Below are 17336 nucleotides of genomic sequence, written 5' to 3'. Positions count from 1 at the left end.
CCATTGAGCCACATCCTCAGCCCTTTTTATATTTCATTTAGAGACAAGGTTGAGTTGCTTAGGGCCTCACCGAGTTACTGAGGCTGGCTTTGAACTTGCCATCCTTCTATATCAGCCTCCTGAGCCACTGGGATTAGAGGAGTGCTTCACCACACCAAGCCCTGATACCCAAGCCCTGATGCCTGTTATTAGGTTTGGATCTTTGTTTTAATATTTATTTTTAATTGTAGATGGACATAATATCTTTATTTTATGTGGGCTGAGGATCGAACCCAGGGCCTCACACGTGCTAGGCGAGCGCTTTACCGCTGAGCCACAACCCCAGCCCTAGGTTTGGATCTTAAAGACTCCCCCAAAGCTCTTGTGTTCAAGGCTTGATTCTCAATGCAGCAGTGTTCAGAGATGGGCCTTGGGGAAGTGATTAGATCGTGAGGGAACAAATTCATAGTGGATGGGTCCACAGATGGATCCATAGCTTCATGGGCTATTGGGCAGTGGTGGAAACACTGGGAGGTGGGGTTTATTGGGAGGAAGTGGGTCACTGGAGTGCCTATCCTTGAAGGGTATATTTCGTTCTTGATTTTCCCCTCTTGCCCCTCACCTCCTTCCTGGCCACCATAAGGTGAGCAGCTATGTACTACCTTGCCACAGAATCAATGGGAGTAAGTGACTATGGACTGAAACCTCTGAAACTGTCAGCCAAAATAAATCTATCCTCCTTCTAAGCTGATACTTTCAGGTCAAGTATTTCGTTACAGGAATGGATAGCTGACTAACATAACTGTCCCTCCTCCCTTTCAGGGGTTTCAGGCACCCTCCTGCAAAGCCCACCATCACACAGTGCAGGCCCTGCTGGGTGAGCTTTACCAGGCAGGAGCCAGGATCTGGCTAAGCATCCCAAGCTCAGGCCACAGGGCCCCTGAGAGGTGACATTTACACACTGAACACCTCCCAATACACTCTCAAGATAAGTTAGATAATGGACTACTGGTGTAGTCCAGCTGTACTACACCAGTGGGAGAGGATAGGTTGCTGAGAATCCAAAGAAGAAATACAGAAATGGGATGTGAGACAGAAAGTTTATTGAAAAATGACTACAGGGAAGATCCAGTGGTGACATGCTAGACAGATACTTTGTCAGAAAAGTCCTGTGAAGCAGGCCAGACAGGTGCTTTGCCAGAAAGTTCAGGGTAGAGGGGCTGGACAGGTACACCTGCTTCACACAGTGCCTCTGGTGCTTTATAAGACTATAGTCCCTCCATCCCCTTAACACTGTGTCCAGCAGGAGCCAGCTGGATGAACACTGCCCTCTGGACCAGTCACCACAGGGAGGGGGCATTTATAGATTAGATTACTAGATTACAGAAGCAGTGACAGCATCAGCATCAGCTTAGCCTGCTTTGTCCAATTGTATGACCACATTTCAAGGAACTTGGCCTGCATGCAGGAAAGTAGCTTTCTGCAGATAGCACTAACTTACCCTAAATCCCATCAGACACAAGAGAAAGCCAGTGCCTTCGACATAATGTCTGCCTCTGGACATTCTGGCCTGGACCTACTCCCATTATTCCCTTATGTGCCCTAGATTCTGAGGAGTGGAGATGGGTGCTTCAGGGATAGTGTTTCACTCTCCTTTTCTCTGAGGATGATACAGGGACCTCCGAGGTGACCGATTCCTCCCAGAGCTGCTGAAAGAGTGGAAACGACTGACTCTCAGAAAGTAACTTTGAGAACCGAGAATGTGTCAAAGGAGTGAAGGGAAGTATTTCCCAGGAAGTCTCCCCACTGCTTGCAAACCCTTCTCTTTTTCTAGTGGCCCTGCCCGGGTTTCACTACACCAGGTTTAATTATCTTCTGTTTGACTTCATGAATTGGAGAGAAAAGTGCTCAAGGGTCTTTATTAAAAGGTCCCACTGTTTATGCGTTGAAATATGTAATAGAGAGTCACTCTGCTGCACTGAGGGGGGCTTACTAGGAAAACATCTTCTTTCCCTGTAGCCAAAGATGTTCCGAGTCATCAGCTCAGCCAATCTCCTCCAGCATCACTGCTTCTCAACCACAGACTATGTTGTGAATAGTGCTCCCGGAAATTGTGCAGTTCACAACCTGCACAAACGTATATAGTAGTCTTCGGGGCAGATCAAGAGCAGCTGAATTGCCCTGGGCGACTGGGCTAGCCAAGGTGTCCATCAGGTTTTAGTCCCAAACTTCAGGAGACCAAGTCTATTGCTGCTGATACGCACAGTAACAGAGGATCATAAACAAGCAGAGCAGGACAATGAATAGACCCAGCAAGATATTCAGCATGGTTTCCATTTGTGGGTGGGGAGAGGGTTAGGGCTCCTGTAGGCCCAATGTGGCTAGTTGCTGACTTCTCATTTAGACCCTAGGCAACACCTCCTTGGAACAATCTGTCCAGTCAGCCACAACTCCATCTCCTCAAGGGAAGGGGCTGTAGGCCCTGAGGATCCCTCAGCCACTGTGAGGTCACAGATTCCCAGATGGTAGAATTTTGCCTTCTCAGCTGTAGCCAAATCTTTCATTAATGTGATGCAGGAGTTATTCTGATATGTAATCATTTACAAGTGTCTCTTTATACTTGCTGAACAGAATTGTCTTTTTCCAGTCCCTACAAAAACATCAGGGTGGTCTCATAACTCTTCTGACCATTATTGGGTAAGAACAAGTCTTGCAAGGGCTGGAGGTGTAACTCAGTGGTAAAGTACCTGCTCAGTATACAATACACACACACACACACACACACACACACACACTCACACGGACTCACACACATGCCTAACCAACTCTTTATTGCCTATCAAATAGTAATTTCATGTGCTTCATCAGCTGAAACATCCATTTTGGCATCTTTGTCACACCATGATTAACAAGCCTCGACTACTCTTCTTAGATGATTAGCCTCCTGTAGGCACTAGGAATGCAGAAATGGACCAGCCAAGATGACTTCCCTGGCATTATGGGGATGAGTAATGCAAAAGAAAATATAGGTTTGAATCGTGGCTCTGTCCATCTCCAGCTTTCTGAGGGCAGTTGTGCCTTACTCTCCAGTCGAGGGCAAAGGGGCCTCAGTCTAATTAGGCAGGAGGGCAAGCCCCTCAGAGGGTGTCCAGGCTCAGAAGCAGGGGTAATGGGAAGGCCATGTTCTCGGCTTCCTGCTTGCTTTTCTCTTCTAGCTCCAAAGGACTGACCAAAGCCAGAGTGTCTCACACCTGAGCTGATGAGAACAGGGGCCACAAGCCATGTGGAGCTCCCCTACCCTGAAAATACAGCCAATTTGAAATGCAATATGCTGTGAATGTGAACACACCACATTCCAAAGGACTTCATACAAGAAGAAGAATGGTAGATATCTCATTTGTAATTTTAAACTATTGCTACATGCTGCCATAATATGTTAGTTACAGTATGGGGTTAAACAAAAATACATAATTAAAATTGATTTCAGTTAAAAACAACTTAAAGGTGACTTAGAAAATGTAAAATTACATATGTAGCCTGCATTATATTTCTTCTGGACAGGGAGACCTTAAATTTGTCAAACAAAGCACGATTTCTCTGCCTCACGAAGAATACCACAGGGCTAGGGCTATTGCTCAGTGGTACAGCACCCTGGATTCAATCCCCAGGACCACAGAAAGAAAAAGAAACCCCACAGGGACCTCTGGCTTAATTCTCACAGCAGAGTTACAAGGGAGAAGCCATGACTACCCATTTTTCAGAATCAAAAACCAAGGCTGGTCACTAGTGAGGGGGTGCATGAAGAGAGGGAGCAAGAGGAGGAGGCAGGAGAGGACTATGCGGCCACAAGATGCATCCTGAGCCCTCTGCCCAGTGTCCTTTCAGCCACAGCACCTCAAGGCTCCTCCTCACATGTCCAATATTCTCACAGTCTCAGAATTCCATGGACTTCTCCAGGTATAGAATATGTGGTGTTCTCACACTCCATGACCCTCATTTCCCTAGTGGTTGTGTAGGTCAATTCTGGATTTCTCCACTGTGACAGGGAACTCAGAAATCTTCCTGGGAGGCCCCCTCCTCCTCAGCGCCAAGGGCAGCATTGCCCATGTCCAAGAGGCACACCTGGCCCAGGACGCAGGCAGAATTCATTATTGTGAGAATTTGGGGCATGAGCCCACTCCCAAGCCTGTCTTTGATAGGCTGTGAGAATCTGGTCAGGTCTCTACTGCTTCAAGGGCTTTCTCTGCCTACCAATCCCATGTATTTTTAGGACGAGGTTTGGTAAAGAACTCATTCCCTGCCGGCCTCTCTGGACTCCTCTCCTTCTCACCCTCTGGTACAAAGTTCTACATGGGTAGAACTCATTCATTCGTTCTACTGTGGCAGCCACTGAACTGGTGCTAAAATACAGTGGTGAATCAGGCAGATGTACACTGGATAGAGAGACAGAATTAGAAACTAAACACATGGGCAAACTTAACCTAGTAACAGAGCCTATTGAGGAAGGCTGACCATTCCTACAGATTAATGACAAATCAGTGAACAAGGCATAGCTTCAGAACAAACAGAAAGGCAAAGTATGTAAGGAAAGATTTCTTCAAAACTTCCAGGCCACTTTGGAAAACTATCTCGAACCTTCCAGTCAGAAGCAGACCTCCTGTCCGCCAGGGGCGCTATGAAACCGCGCGCCCGGGTTCCGCCCTGTGGAAGTGCCGCTGTAGGCCGCACGCCGCGCGCGTAGCCCTATTTCCGCCGTCGCGGGTTAAGAAAAGGGAGGTCTTGTCGCGTGCTTGTTCTTTTTTGGCGTCCCGCGCGCTCTTTCGCCATCTCTCGAAATCGCCAAGCATCCTGCAACTTCCCCAGCTGTCTGCTCTGTCTCCGCCGCTTCCCGGCGCCAGGGCGTCGGGGTGAGTTTACTGCGGGGTATGTGGTCTGCGCCTCTCGCTCCATTAGAGGTAACCGAGGCTCCAAGGAGCGGAGAGGCTTCTGGGGGTCAGCGTCAGGCGGGGTCCGTCTCACACGGTGCGTGTGTAGCCCTATTTCCCATGTCCCGGGAAACGGCCCACGGAAGGCAGCGGCCTAGGCCGCCCCCAGCCTCGTGCGGAGTAGGGTTGCCTCGGGCCTTGAGCCTGGCGGAGGGTGCGGAGCTTCTGGGTTTTTCACACCTGGTCCTCGATCTCCGGCTCGGGCATTAGGAAGCCCGAAGCTCTTTGAGTCATCTAGACAGGCTCAGTCTTTGTGCCACGTCGTAGGAACGTTGGCTCACGTTCCCCTCGGCCGCTTTTAAGGCTAGACCTAAAACCCATTTTGGACACTGGTTGGTGGAGGTTTAAGTCCTTGCTGTGCACCTAAAGCCCTTTCCTGTGTTTTTTTCTGCCTAGGCCTCGCTGTTGAACGCCTCTCCTGCAGACATGAAAGCTCTCTCCTGGATGTTTCTTGCTGGTTCTGCAGCAGCCAGCGCCCTCTTCTCTCTGGATTCCCTCGGGGCGTTCAGTGTCCAGGGGGAGGATAGGATGTCCCCGGGTAAGTACTGCTATTCATGGGCACTAGAAACCAGGACTCCTGGATTGCCTTCTGTGGACACCAGCAGAGAGGAAGGTGGTAGAGCTCTGTGGTGTTCTGAGAACTGCGTGGCAAAGCCCCTGTGCGGAGTGAAGCCTGGGGTAAGGGAGGAGGCTGAATTTGAGGAGTAGAAAGTCAGATCTTGGCTAAGTTTCCTCATTTTCCTGAGCTTTACTTTCTGTAAAGTATGGAAGCTGCCAAAGTTCCATGAGGGCAGAGAGCTTCTGACTGCTCTTGTTTTTGAGCCCTCAGGCCTGCCTAAATGCAGATAACTAATTTTGTGCTTTGAGTGATTAATTTTAAGCATTTTGATGGAAAGCGATCTTTCTCTGTGCTTTTTTGATGGGGGTGGGTAGAATTGTTTAATTTTTTGCTCCATGGATCCTGGGCTTGGATGGGTTGCTTTCTCCTCCTTGGACTGTTCGTGTGAGCTAATTTCCTAATGTGGGCTTCTCTTTGGGCTCACCTGCCATTTTCTGCCCCTGTATCTGAAAATGATTTGGGGTATGGTGTAGGGAGAATTGCTGAATGTGGATTGTCCACACTCAAGGGTTCACTGCTGTTCTTTTTTTGTACTGGGGCATGAACTGGAGTTTAACCCTTGAGCCACAGCCTCAGCCCTTATGTTTTATTTAGAGACATGATCTCATTAAGTTGCTGAGACTGGTTTTGAACTTGAGATCCTCCTGCCTCAGATTCCTGAGCTGCTGGGATACAGGCATGCGTCACCACTCCTGACTTTTTAAAATGATCCTTCTTGCCAATTTTAGGTGCCTCCTTGCACCTGGCTTCTGGCATTCCTGTGTTGTGTCTGAGATGTCAACAGACACAACACGGGTGTGGGTCCCCTTTTGCCCTCCACTTCTCAGAAGTGACAGGAAAACTGGTAGAAATTATAAGACTGCCAGCCAGAGACTGGGTATGAGTGGTACTGAATTGAAAATCTGACAGTATTTCCACTGAGGCACGCTGATGACCAGAGCTGGTCACTGGAAATGAATTTAAACACAGTTCTGTCCATCCCAACACACTGCTGCCTTCCTCCCAACATCTCACCTAGGGACTCCCAGACCCCAATCAAGTTCTGAAAGCACCTTCTCTGCAGCAGCTCTACAAAGGAGGAAGAAGGCCCAGACCTGTCCTGCTAGACAAGGGAAAAGAGCTCAGAGAAAAGGAAGCAATGTGACCTGGCGTTCTCATTCCCTGCTCCAGACCACCTAAACACTGCCAGCCTCGAAGCCTGTAGAGAACATTCATTCCAGAGAACCAGGCAGGACACTACCTACCTAGAACTTCATAATCCCTGCTCTTGCAGAGGAGAGATAGACATCTACCTACCTGTTTACCTCTCTCTCACAGCAGTCACATGGCACTCCCTCAGGACACAAGAAGCCAGCCCAGGATCAGCCCGCTTGGCACTGCTTACAAAATGTCCAAGAAACCATGATATTCACCAACAGGAAAACACCTGGGGAAGCACAGTCTCTGGTGGTTATGCACAAAAGCTCTAGCACAGGCTCAAGTAACTGCCACTATCCCACTAAGGCTATGGCTTCTGGAAGGGAAAAAAGTGGACCCTCTGCACATGAGGACACCTTGAGACTTTTCCTATATTACCAAAGATCAATACACAGGCAGCCTATAATCACTTTGAATGCAGGGGAAGAAACAAAGGGCACAGGGCTTGCTAAAACTGGAGACCAGTGTCAAACACATGGAAAATGGCCTGGGCTGGGACAGCAGCACAGCAGAGCACAGTCCTAACAGCTGTCATTTTATCCTGCATGCATAAACTTAACCCGTACCAGCCAACCACAACTGTCAAACAGAAGACCCTCCAAATAAGAAAGGTCCTTCTGTTGTGTAAGATAGGTATTATGTATCTGATATCAGAGTCAGAAGCAACTTCTGGGATTACTACTGCAAATGTGAGCATTTTCTTGTTGCTGGTCTCTTTCCAGTTGAGGTCATTTCCCAAGATGGTGGCCATGGCCTCCTTTCTCACCTTCTCTGCCCTTTTCTGCTCCTGTATTCGAAAGTGATCATGGGCTGCCTGTGCCCTGGTCATTGGTAGTGCAGGGAAAGGAACCGCTGAAAGCGTATCCCCGTGTTTGGAGGGTCCACTTCTGTCCTTGCCAAACCCTGGAGCTTTCCCACACCTCTCTATCCCCCTTTTTGATGGTGGGATGCTGGCAACATCTAATTGAATGCATTGGCTCTTTTCCCTGGCCCAGGGCAGGTTGTTGTGTTACATGAGGGAAGAATGTGGGTGCTTGGACTTGACTCCCAGGAGTAGTGGGTTAGGTGTGGAGTCTTGACAGTGGCCATCACCTTCTGCCAGAAGTGTTCTCTGCCTGTATTCTCAGCCTCCCCCCATAGAGCTAATCAGACTGGATGGAAGTTGGTGCTTTGCTTATCTCTTTACTCTGAGGTGATCCCGAGGGCAGTATCTTTCTCTGTATCTTGGTTTGCTCTGAATGCTAGAGGGTCAGTGTTCTGTCAGGGTAGGGAAAATGAAAAAGGGGGAGTTTGTCTACTGTAAAGGAGATGGGGTTCATTACCTCGTGGAGTGTTGGCAGGAAGGAGATGCTGAGATGCAACATGAGTATGGATGTGTGGAGGTTCGGGGTGCGAATAGGTTTTTTTTGTGTGTTTTTGGTCCCACTGGAAGAATTCTACATGTGGTCTACTTCTGTAGGTCCTGGCCTCTTGTGTCCTTGGGAAAGGTTCTTCTTCCAGCTGTGGGTAAGGTGGCAAAGATCCAGGGTGGGCAGAGCAGAATATACTTTGAGGGATTTATGGCAGCAGCCCATACTAACACAGCCCCCCTGCATTATCACCTCCTCCAGGTTGCCCAGATGCTGCTAGAGAAACACAGTGCACTCAACACCCTTTTGAACAGAGCCCTTAGTAACAGTTGGCACAAGAGATAACACTGATTTAGATCAAGATCTCCTGCTCCTTTCCTAGAGGTAAGCTGCTTGTCTTATTCCTATAATATATCTTGGCTATTTAGGTGATGGTCATAAGTGTTTAGTCAACATTTATGTGCTAGTGTGTACAGAGGCTTGGCCATAGGTGTTTTCATACAAGAGAAGGTCAGACTACAGGTGCTGAGATAAGCATCTCTGGAGAGTAACTTCTGCACCCCTTGAAGTCATGTTCCTTTCCCTGGTGCGGGGGGTGGTGGTGAAGGGGGAGGCAAGGATGATAAAGGATTGACCTTTATTGAGGAACCTGGATCACAATTGGCCCTTCGCATGCCTTTGGAGGCTGTGCGGAGCAGGTGGTTCTTGAGGTTGCAAGCTCTGGAGTTCTTCTGTAGTGCAGCAGTGGCAAGTCATGGTGAGAAGTGGTGGAATTGGGCATCAGAACCACTCACACCTGCTGCTGCTTTTTATTAAGGCACTGGCGATTGAACCATTTTGTCACTCAGCTATATCCCCAGCCCATTTTATTCTATCTTTAAATTTTCAGATGGGGCCTTGACAGATTGCCCAGATTGGCCTCGGAACTTTGAGTCCTCCTGCCAGCATCTCCGAAGTCACTGGGATTACAGGTATGTGCCACCACCCCATCCATACTTGCTTCTTAAATCCTTTTTGCCACCATGTCTGGCTAGTTTCTTTCTAGTTGTACTCGGTGGTTAAGATTTATCATAGCAGCAGACAGAGGATATACAGCCAAATGTTAAAGGAAAAAAGAACAAAGGTGGGGTCAGGAGGAGTCTGCAGGCTTTTTAAGGCTGTTTCCATCCCTCATCCCTTGCAGGGAACCCATTCTTCCCCAGCAGTGGGTAGGCCTCCCCATGTGTGCCGTGTTTCTGCTCAGAGAAGCCCAATAGAGACTTGAGCCCAGGGCTTGTACTGAGGTCTGGTCATGTGAACACCATCTGCCTGGCATGCAGTAAAAGTCCAAGCTCCCAGGAGGAAAGTAAGTGCTGGGTCTAAACCACACTGTTTGCAATCTGGGCTTGGTGAGCCACCTTGATCAGTCTGCTGAGATGGGAACATGCCAAGACCCAGGTTCCCAGATGCCAGCCAGGGGCTGGTCTGACCTATTTTGAACCTCAGTTTCCTGGTATGGAAAACAAAGATGTAATAAATAGGTCTTATGGACATGTCCATGTGAGCCTGATCTCTGGCCCGTAGGTTTTTCCAGTGTTTTTTGTTGGAAGTATCTCCTCTGTTTCACCTTGGTAGTTTTATGGGGTTTTGTATGCTAGATGGCAGCTGCAGCATTCCTGTGCTCTTTGTCTTGGACTAGGCCCCTGGCATTAGTTTCCTGTCCTTGGCCCTTCCTTGATCTTTCTTTGTTCCTGCATTCGAAAGTGATCATGGGCTGCTTGTGCCCTGGTCATTGATAGTGCAGGGAGAGGAATGGCTGGAAGACATTTTCCCCGTGTTTGGAGGGTCCACCCATCCCTTCCAAACCCTGTAGTTTTCCCACACTCCAGTTTATCTTTTGCCAACCCTTACAGTTGTTTCTGGGTGCCTCATGATATCTGGCTGGGGATGTCATGTGTGGATTATATGTGGAAGGGTTGCCCAGAACAGAATCCAGTGTTGTGAGGTGGCGAGTGCAGGGTTGTGTGTGCCTAAGTGAGGGCTGAGATAGGATATTATTACATGTTGCCCTTTAATAGAGATTCCTAAGTGTGTACTAATAAGAGGAAGAAAAGGGTGAGTGCTCATAGTGGTAGGGTGTCCAGCTCAGTACACCACCTCACTTCCCAGTCTGCATGGCTCCTCTAGGTTTTGCCTGCTCCGTGTCCCTATGAAGTATACATTGGCGTGACTCACTGGCCACTGTTCTGTGCTTATCATTCCTCTGCCATTTGTCCTGGCCTTTGGGGCTCATCTTAGAATGCCTGGTTCTCGGGCTGACCCTGGAGGAATGGGTGAAATTGTAAGATAAAGAATGAGCTGGGGCTCAATGGTGCATGCCTGTAATCCCAATGGCTGGGGAGGCTAAGACAGCAGAATCCCAAGTTCAAAGCCAGCCTCAGCAATGGTGAGGTGCTAAGCAACTCAATGATACCCTGTCTCTAAATAAAATACAAAATGGGGCTAGGGATTTGGCTCAGTGGCAGTTCAGTCCCCAGTGCCCATCCCCCCAAAAAAAGAATGAAGAAAAGTATAAAAATTAAAAAAAAAAATAAGCTGAGTGTGGTAGTTCACGCCTGTAATCCCAGTGACTTGAGAGACTGAAGAACGAGGATCACAAGTCGAGGCTAGACTCAGCAATTTAGTGTGTGAAACTCTCAGAATCAAAAAGGGCTGGGGGTGTCGTGCTCAATAGTGGAGCGCTTGCCCAGCATGCCTAGCATGAGGCCAGAGAAGGGAAAAATGAAGAAAGAAGTAGAGAGTGAAGAGAAGTCTGTTTGTCACCTTTTAGCCCCTTCCATCTCCACTGAGATTTGTTTTTATTTTGAAATGAGGATCTTGCTGAATTGTTGAAGCTGATCTCAATCGGATCCTCCTGCCTTAGTTCCCAAGTTGCTGGAATTACAGGCTTGCACTAACCACCTGATGAGAGATGGGTTTTTTAATTCGTGGTGAATGTCTTGGGTGATTGACTGATAAATGATGTATGTGGCTTCTTGTCCCTGCAGGATTGTCAGCTGTCCTCTGTGCCTAGCCCCCTGTCTTTAAGAGGAGGCTGAAAAAGAAAAAAAGGGGGGCTGGGCTATGATGCTCCTGAGGTATGGATCTTGGATGCTTCTCCAGAGAGAACAGTGATGTTCAGCTTCAAGACCAAGGCAAAGGCTGCTTCCTTTTGTTTGCTCCCTCACTGTGGCCTGCAGGGACATGCCCGCCAAACTCTCCTCTCCCATTCTGAGAAGCAGAAGAAGCTTTTGTTAAACACAGTAAGTATTATAGAGCTCCTTTGGTTTCCAGGAGCTCTGCAAGGACCTACGTAGCCCTCATCCTTCTTGGTTCTGCAGTAGCTTGTTAAAATGCTTTGGGAAGTCAGAAAGTTAGCTGGTGTTTTTTTCTGAACCTTGGTGTGATACTTTTTATGACTCAGTTCCAGACCTCCAGACCTAATGAACTCCACATTACTCCCAAACTTGGATTTCCATCTCATTGTTAGGCCAAAGCTTATGAAGCCCCATGTTAGAGTACCTTTGAGAACCAGGGGCAGCTGCTGCAGTTACAACTAGTAAACTTAGTTACTGTGTCCCTTTTCCGAGTCACTATGTCTCTCATCCTGGCCAGGGCCCTTTCCTCAGCTGCTGGCCCTGGCCTGTCTTTTTTTGCCCCTGTATTCGAAAGTGATCATGGGCTCCCCGTGCCCTGGTCATTGATAGTGCAGGGAGAGGAATTGCTGAAAGCGTTTCCCCGTGTTTGGAGGGTCTGCTTTTGTCCCTTTCAAACTCTGGAGCTTTTGTACATATATTGTCTCTCACTCTCTTTCTGACCTCCTGATACCTGGTGCTGAGGCCACTGCAGTGCACCTTCTAGCATGGTGTGGGCACTGGGGTCTTATAGAAAGGGAATCAAGGCGGGGCTCTGCCCCGGGGGACTTTGTTCATAGGCTGATTTTGCAATCACAATAGAGGTCATTTCTCCTCTATCTTTGCCTTATGCTTCTTGTCCTCAGCCCCAGCTCTGGTCACTGGTCACTGTGGTCTTGCTCATTATACCTTTCTCATGTACTGGGAATTGAACCTAGGGGCAATTTAATCACTGAGACACATCCCCAACTTTTTTTTTTTTTTTTTCTTTTAATTCTGAGATAGGGCCTTACTGAGTTGCTGAGGCTGGTTTTGAACTCAAGATTCTCCTTCCTCAGCCTCTTGAGTCGCTACTGGTGTTGGCCACCATGCTTGTTTGCTGTAAGCTTCTTCAGGGCAGTGGCTCTATGTCTCTATATGTCTTGTCACAGTCTGCTTTGGGCCTGGAACTCTTGTCACTTTTGGACAAAAAGGAGGCAAGTTCCTATAAGGATAGAGTTCTTTGCATTGAGCAGTCACAGGAAAATGCCCTTGGATAAGGCAGCCTGCCTGAGGTTGAGGCATTTGTCTCATTTTCTTTTCCCATTTGAGGAATTTCTTTGGTGATGAAACTTATCTTATTTTAGTCTACCCATAGACCTTGCCCTAAAGAGGGCCCATGGTCGGTCCATCAGGTGTGGATTTTCCAACTGGTCTTCAATTAAGTGGGCAGGGACTACAGTAGTAATCAAGGATGGCAAAACACAATATGGACAGATAGGTGAACTCAACCCTTACACACCAGATGGTAGACACAGGCCCCCGCCACCTCTCTCCTTCCCCTGATTGGTTCCAATCACCGAGGTCTGTAACATAAAATAATAAAGTGGTTATCCTAGTAAAGCAGATTAACATCTGTCACACAGGACTTTTTTTCCTACTGGGGATTGAACCCAGAGGTGCTTAAGCACTGAGCCATATCCTAGCCATTGTGCCTGTCTGGGCTGGGATTATCTTTTTTTTTTTTTTTTTAAGGTATGTGTATTGCAAGAGCAATTAAAATCTTAGAAAATTAATTTAACAAAACCTCTTAACATGGTATGATAGTCCTCATGCTAACTCAGTCTACATATCTAAATCATTTGATTTATACTGACCCATTTCTCACTACCATCTGCTTTCTAGTCCACATATAAGTGAGAGGTTTTGGCTTATCTCACGTAGCATAATGTCCTCTAAGTCCATCTGTGTAACAAATGGCAGGATCTCCTTTTCTTTAAGGCTGAATAATATTCTGTTCCCTTACTCTGTCTCAGTGTGTGTAGACATATATATCATTTTCTTGATCTCTTTGGGTTCATGTTGTTTCTGTGTCTTGGACATGGGGAAGGGTGCTGTGGTGAACATGGGCATTCCTCTGTCTTTATGAAGTGATTCATCTTCGGGTGTGCGCCCAGAGGGGGAATAACTGAGTGTGTTATACATTAATAAGCAACAAATTGACAGTTGGTGCACAAATACATGGGTACTACTCCTGTCAAGACACTGTAAAAGCTGAGCTTCCAAGGTATTTTTGTTTTTTAACTCTATAAACAAGAGCCTGATGATTGGGAGCCCCTCAGGGTGTCAGTTTGGACAGGAGAAGATGGTGCCAAACTTAATTTTCTGCTTCCTCAACCGTCTAGGTCTCATACCTGTAGAAGCAGAGACTATTGAAGGACATTCCCAGGCCAGGGATTCTGTGGCCCTTGGGATGATTGGGATCTGGGTGTGCTGATACTTCTCATTGTGGTTAAGTCAATGCCAGGGGCCCTGGAAGCCACTGTCAGAAGCTGAGGGCAAATGAAACTCCAGACCACTGTCTCACAGCCTTTTCTTTTAGATCTTGGTGGATGCTGTTCATGGACACGAGGGGCAGAGAATTGAGAGTGATGTCATCCCATGAAGCTTCACTGCCGGCTGCCCCCTGCTGTATGCTGAGATCATTGAGAAACGAGGGCCATGGACAGGAAAGCCCAGCTCCATCTGTCTGCCTGTACCTGCAGGGACTTTTTTTTTTTTTTTTTAAGTCATGGTCTCTAAGTTGAACAGGCTGGCCTTGAGTTTGCCATCCTCTTGCCTCAGCCTTCTGAGTCACTGGGGATTACAGGCATGTGCTGTGGTGGCTGGCTCTAGACTTTCCTTGCTTGGTCTTTGTGTTTCTTCCTGTCCCCTATCCCCCACTCAATAAACATTTCCTTTTTGTTTTTAAATGTTGATGGGCCTTAATTATTTTATTCATTTATTTATGTGCAGTGCTGAGAATTGAACCCCGTGCCTCACACAATCTAGACAAGTGCTCTACCACTGAGCAACAAACCCTGTCCCCTCTGCCTGCCTTTTAAATTAGTAACAACCTAAGTAGGAGGCTGGATGTGGAGGCAGGGTATGTGAGATGTATAGTCAGGACTAGGAAGTGACTGACTGCTGCTCACATTCAGGGATTGTGAGCTGAGGGCTGTACTAGCTTTTTGTCACTATGAAAAAATACCTGATGTGAACAAATTATGGGAGGAAAGATTGATTTTGTCTCAACTGTCAGATTTTAGTCCGTGGTTGCTGGCTTCGTTGCTTTGGACCTTAGATGAGGCTAGATGTGATGAAAGGTGTGGCTGACGAAAACTGCTTAGCTCATGGCAGCAACCCAAAAGCAGAGGATGGAGGCATAAGCGGGAAACAAATTGTTCTAGTAACCTTCCTCCAACTAATCACTGGTTCCCCATGATGGCATCAAATTATTAATCCATCAGTGGGTTTCACTGATGAGGAACCATCCAGTTCCTTTCCAAAAGGGATTTAACATTGTTGCCCTTGTTAACAAGTCTTCTAGCACATGAGTCTTTGGGGGACATGTTTATCCACGCCATAAACACTTCAGGATAGTCAAGCCAGGAGTTTGAAAGGGTGGTTGGTATTAGGAAGACCATCGTGTCCATAAGTTGAGGGCTTAGGCAGGAAGTGGGACCTCTCATTGCTAAAACCAGAAAAGTAGGTAAATGAGCTAGTTGGCCAGCCTCCCATGGACATAAACTGCATGGTGTTAGCGTGAGAAGCTGTGGTGTAAGGGAGTGAGTAGTGTGAACGTGGGGCAGCCACTATTGGAACAGGATGGGCAGGCAGAGGACGGATGTGCCTAGTGGGTAATTGCAGCAAAGAGATATGCATTAACCAAGTCCTTGTATCAACTCATCCCCCTTTTACAGAGGGTCAGATCTGGGCATAGAGAAAACATCCTAAGGGTCAGGACAGAAGGATGGATTCTTCCCTGTAAAGATTAGTTAATATTTCTAGAAAACGTTAAAATGGCCTCAAATGAAAGGCCTAAATAATAAGATAAAGCTGGTCTGATAGGACCTCAGGGACAAACTTGATCAAAGATTAACTACAAATGTCATAAAGCTGTGTCTTATTTTAGTGCTGGGGATTGAAAGCTGTGGCTTCCTGACGAGAAATCTTTGATCCATCCTGAAATAGACAAAACCAAGGGGGTGGGGAATATAGCTTAGTGCTTGCCTCATGCACAAGGCCCTGTGGGTTCAGTCCCCAGCACCAGCCCCCCAAAAAAAAAAAAAATTTCTATCCCATTGTTAGGGACAATTGCATGTTGTCCATTTGCAGGAGCGTGAGAGTCTTGAAGGTTTGATATCCAACAGGAAGGTGTGATATGGCTATGAACTGTTAACTGGTTATGCCTTAAAAAATATTCCTGCCAGTGTTGCTTTTGGGTTTCAGCCACTTGCCTCTTTAAAACAGAAGTGATTGTTTGTTAGAAGTTTTCCCAATAAAAATCAGGCTTGCTTTCAGTGTCAACTCTTGGTGGTTTGTTCTTTTAGTCCAGGGATTGGCAAACTGGCCTACAGGTCAAACCTGGCCTGCTGCTCTTTTTTTGGTACCAGGAATTTAATCCAGGAGTGCTTAACCATTAAGCCAAATCCCCAACCTATTTTATATATTTTGTGTAGAGACAGGGTCTCCCTGAGTTGTTAGGGCCTTGCCAAGTGCTAAAAGAGCCTTTGAATTCATGATCCTCCTGCTTCAGCCTCCCCAGCTGCTGGGATTACAGGCAGTGTACTACCACGCCTGGACCATTGCTTGTTCTTGTGACATTTATAGTGACATTCACTTCTTGTCTATGGGTGTTTTCTGCAATGGCAGAAGTAAGTTGGAACTGAGATGATATAGGCCTAAAATATTGACTATCTGTTGCTCTTTGCAGGAAAGTTTGCTGGGCTTTTGTTTTGGGCTGTAAGGCAGAAACCATGTGTTTTTGTGTTCACTGTTTGACCTTCGCACCCTCCCCAGCATCAAGTGCAGAGACAAGAGGCCAGTGTGGATAAATGATCAGAAAATTGAAATCGAGGTTTGTTGAACAAATGTGTGCCCTATCTAGAGGCTGGATGCTTGGTGGTGGTCCCACCTCAGAGTATCACCCAGTAAGGAGCAAAATGCGGCTTTGAGCACATGTCCATCTGACTCTTGATCTCTTAACCACAACATCCAATGACTCATACAACTTAGTTGCTCTGTGTTTAATTTGGGCTGCTTGGTGCCTGGCCACTGCTGGTGCTTTTTTCCTTAATGGAAGTGGATTCTAGTGTAGACTAGTATGGAGTCAGGTTGAGCTCCCCAGGGTAAAGCAGGGGATCCAAAGAAAACACCTGGGGGCGGGGGAAGGAGAAAAAGGAGGAGGAAAGTTGGGAAGGTGTCTCCAGGTCAGATGTGTCTTCAGATGTCATAGGTTCTCTGGTGACAAGTGTCGGTAGGGCAGCAGGAGCTCATGGGAGAGAGTAGCTGCAGCCTTTGAGCCTCCACTGGGTCAAGGGCAGGTCCGGCTGTGATATGGTCACTCCTCTAGCCACAGTCTAATTGATGTTGGCCCCTAAGAGCAAGAAGTTCTAGAGAGGAGGCAAAAAGGACAGTCAAGAAAGGTCACTTGCTGAGCCACACATGCACTTCTGGAAGAGAAGGTTGAGTGGGGTAGGCCAGTTCTTACATCAACCAGAAGCCTTAGGGACCTTCGCAACAAATTGTCCCTATTAGCTGCCTGTCCCCAGGAATTTATCTGCATCTCCCAAGTTACTCATTTCTGTCAGATACCCACAAATGTCACCTTCCTTCTCTAAAATTTGTGACCCCAGAAAAATAAGTCACAATTGGCTGTTGCCTGTGATACTCAATTCTAGGAAAATGCTGTCCAGGATTTCCTTGGAATATATTGTGTGGGGCTGGGGTTGTGGCTCAGTGGCAAAGCGCTTGCCTAGCATGTGTGAGGCACTGGATTCAATCCTTAGCACCGCATAAAAATAAATAAAGGCAT

General features: G+C 47.3%; 1 long non-coding RNA gene and 3 other non-coding genes across 4 annotated transcripts; all 4 read left to right on the top strand.

Annotated features, from left to right (window-relative positions):
* The first annotated feature begins 4741 nt into the window (after nt 1–4741).
* On the top strand, nt 4742–14196 carry LOC143394440 (uncharacterized). The gene is made up of 6 exons (XR_013090693.1): nt 4742–4886; nt 5361–5502; nt 8391–8513; nt 9019–9100; nt 11156–11410; nt 13863–14196. It is a non-coding gene; the product is annotated as an uncharacterized LOC143394440 (long non-coding RNA).
* LOC143396052 (small nucleolar RNA SNORA71) lies at nt 7566–7699 on the top strand. Its single transcript, XR_013090942.1, has one exon. It is a non-coding gene; the product is annotated as a small nucleolar RNA SNORA71 (small nucleolar RNA).
* LOC143396054 (small nucleolar RNA SNORA71) lies at nt 9858–9991 on the top strand. Its single transcript, XR_013090944.1, has one exon. It is a non-coding gene; the product is annotated as a small nucleolar RNA SNORA71 (small nucleolar RNA).
* On the top strand, nt 11805–11938 carry LOC143396051 (small nucleolar RNA SNORA71). Its single transcript, XR_013090941.1, has one exon. It is a non-coding gene; the product is annotated as a small nucleolar RNA SNORA71 (small nucleolar RNA).
* Nucleotides 14197–17336: the final 3140 nt, after the last annotated feature.

Source organism: Callospermophilus lateralis, chromosome 3 (assembly GCF_048772815.1).
Source record: "Callospermophilus lateralis isolate mCalLat2 chromosome 3, mCalLat2.hap1, whole genome shotgun sequence".
NCBI lineage: Eukaryota > Metazoa > Chordata > Mammalia > Rodentia > Sciuridae > Callospermophilus > Callospermophilus lateralis.
This window is presented reverse-complemented; position numbering and strand designations above follow the sequence as displayed.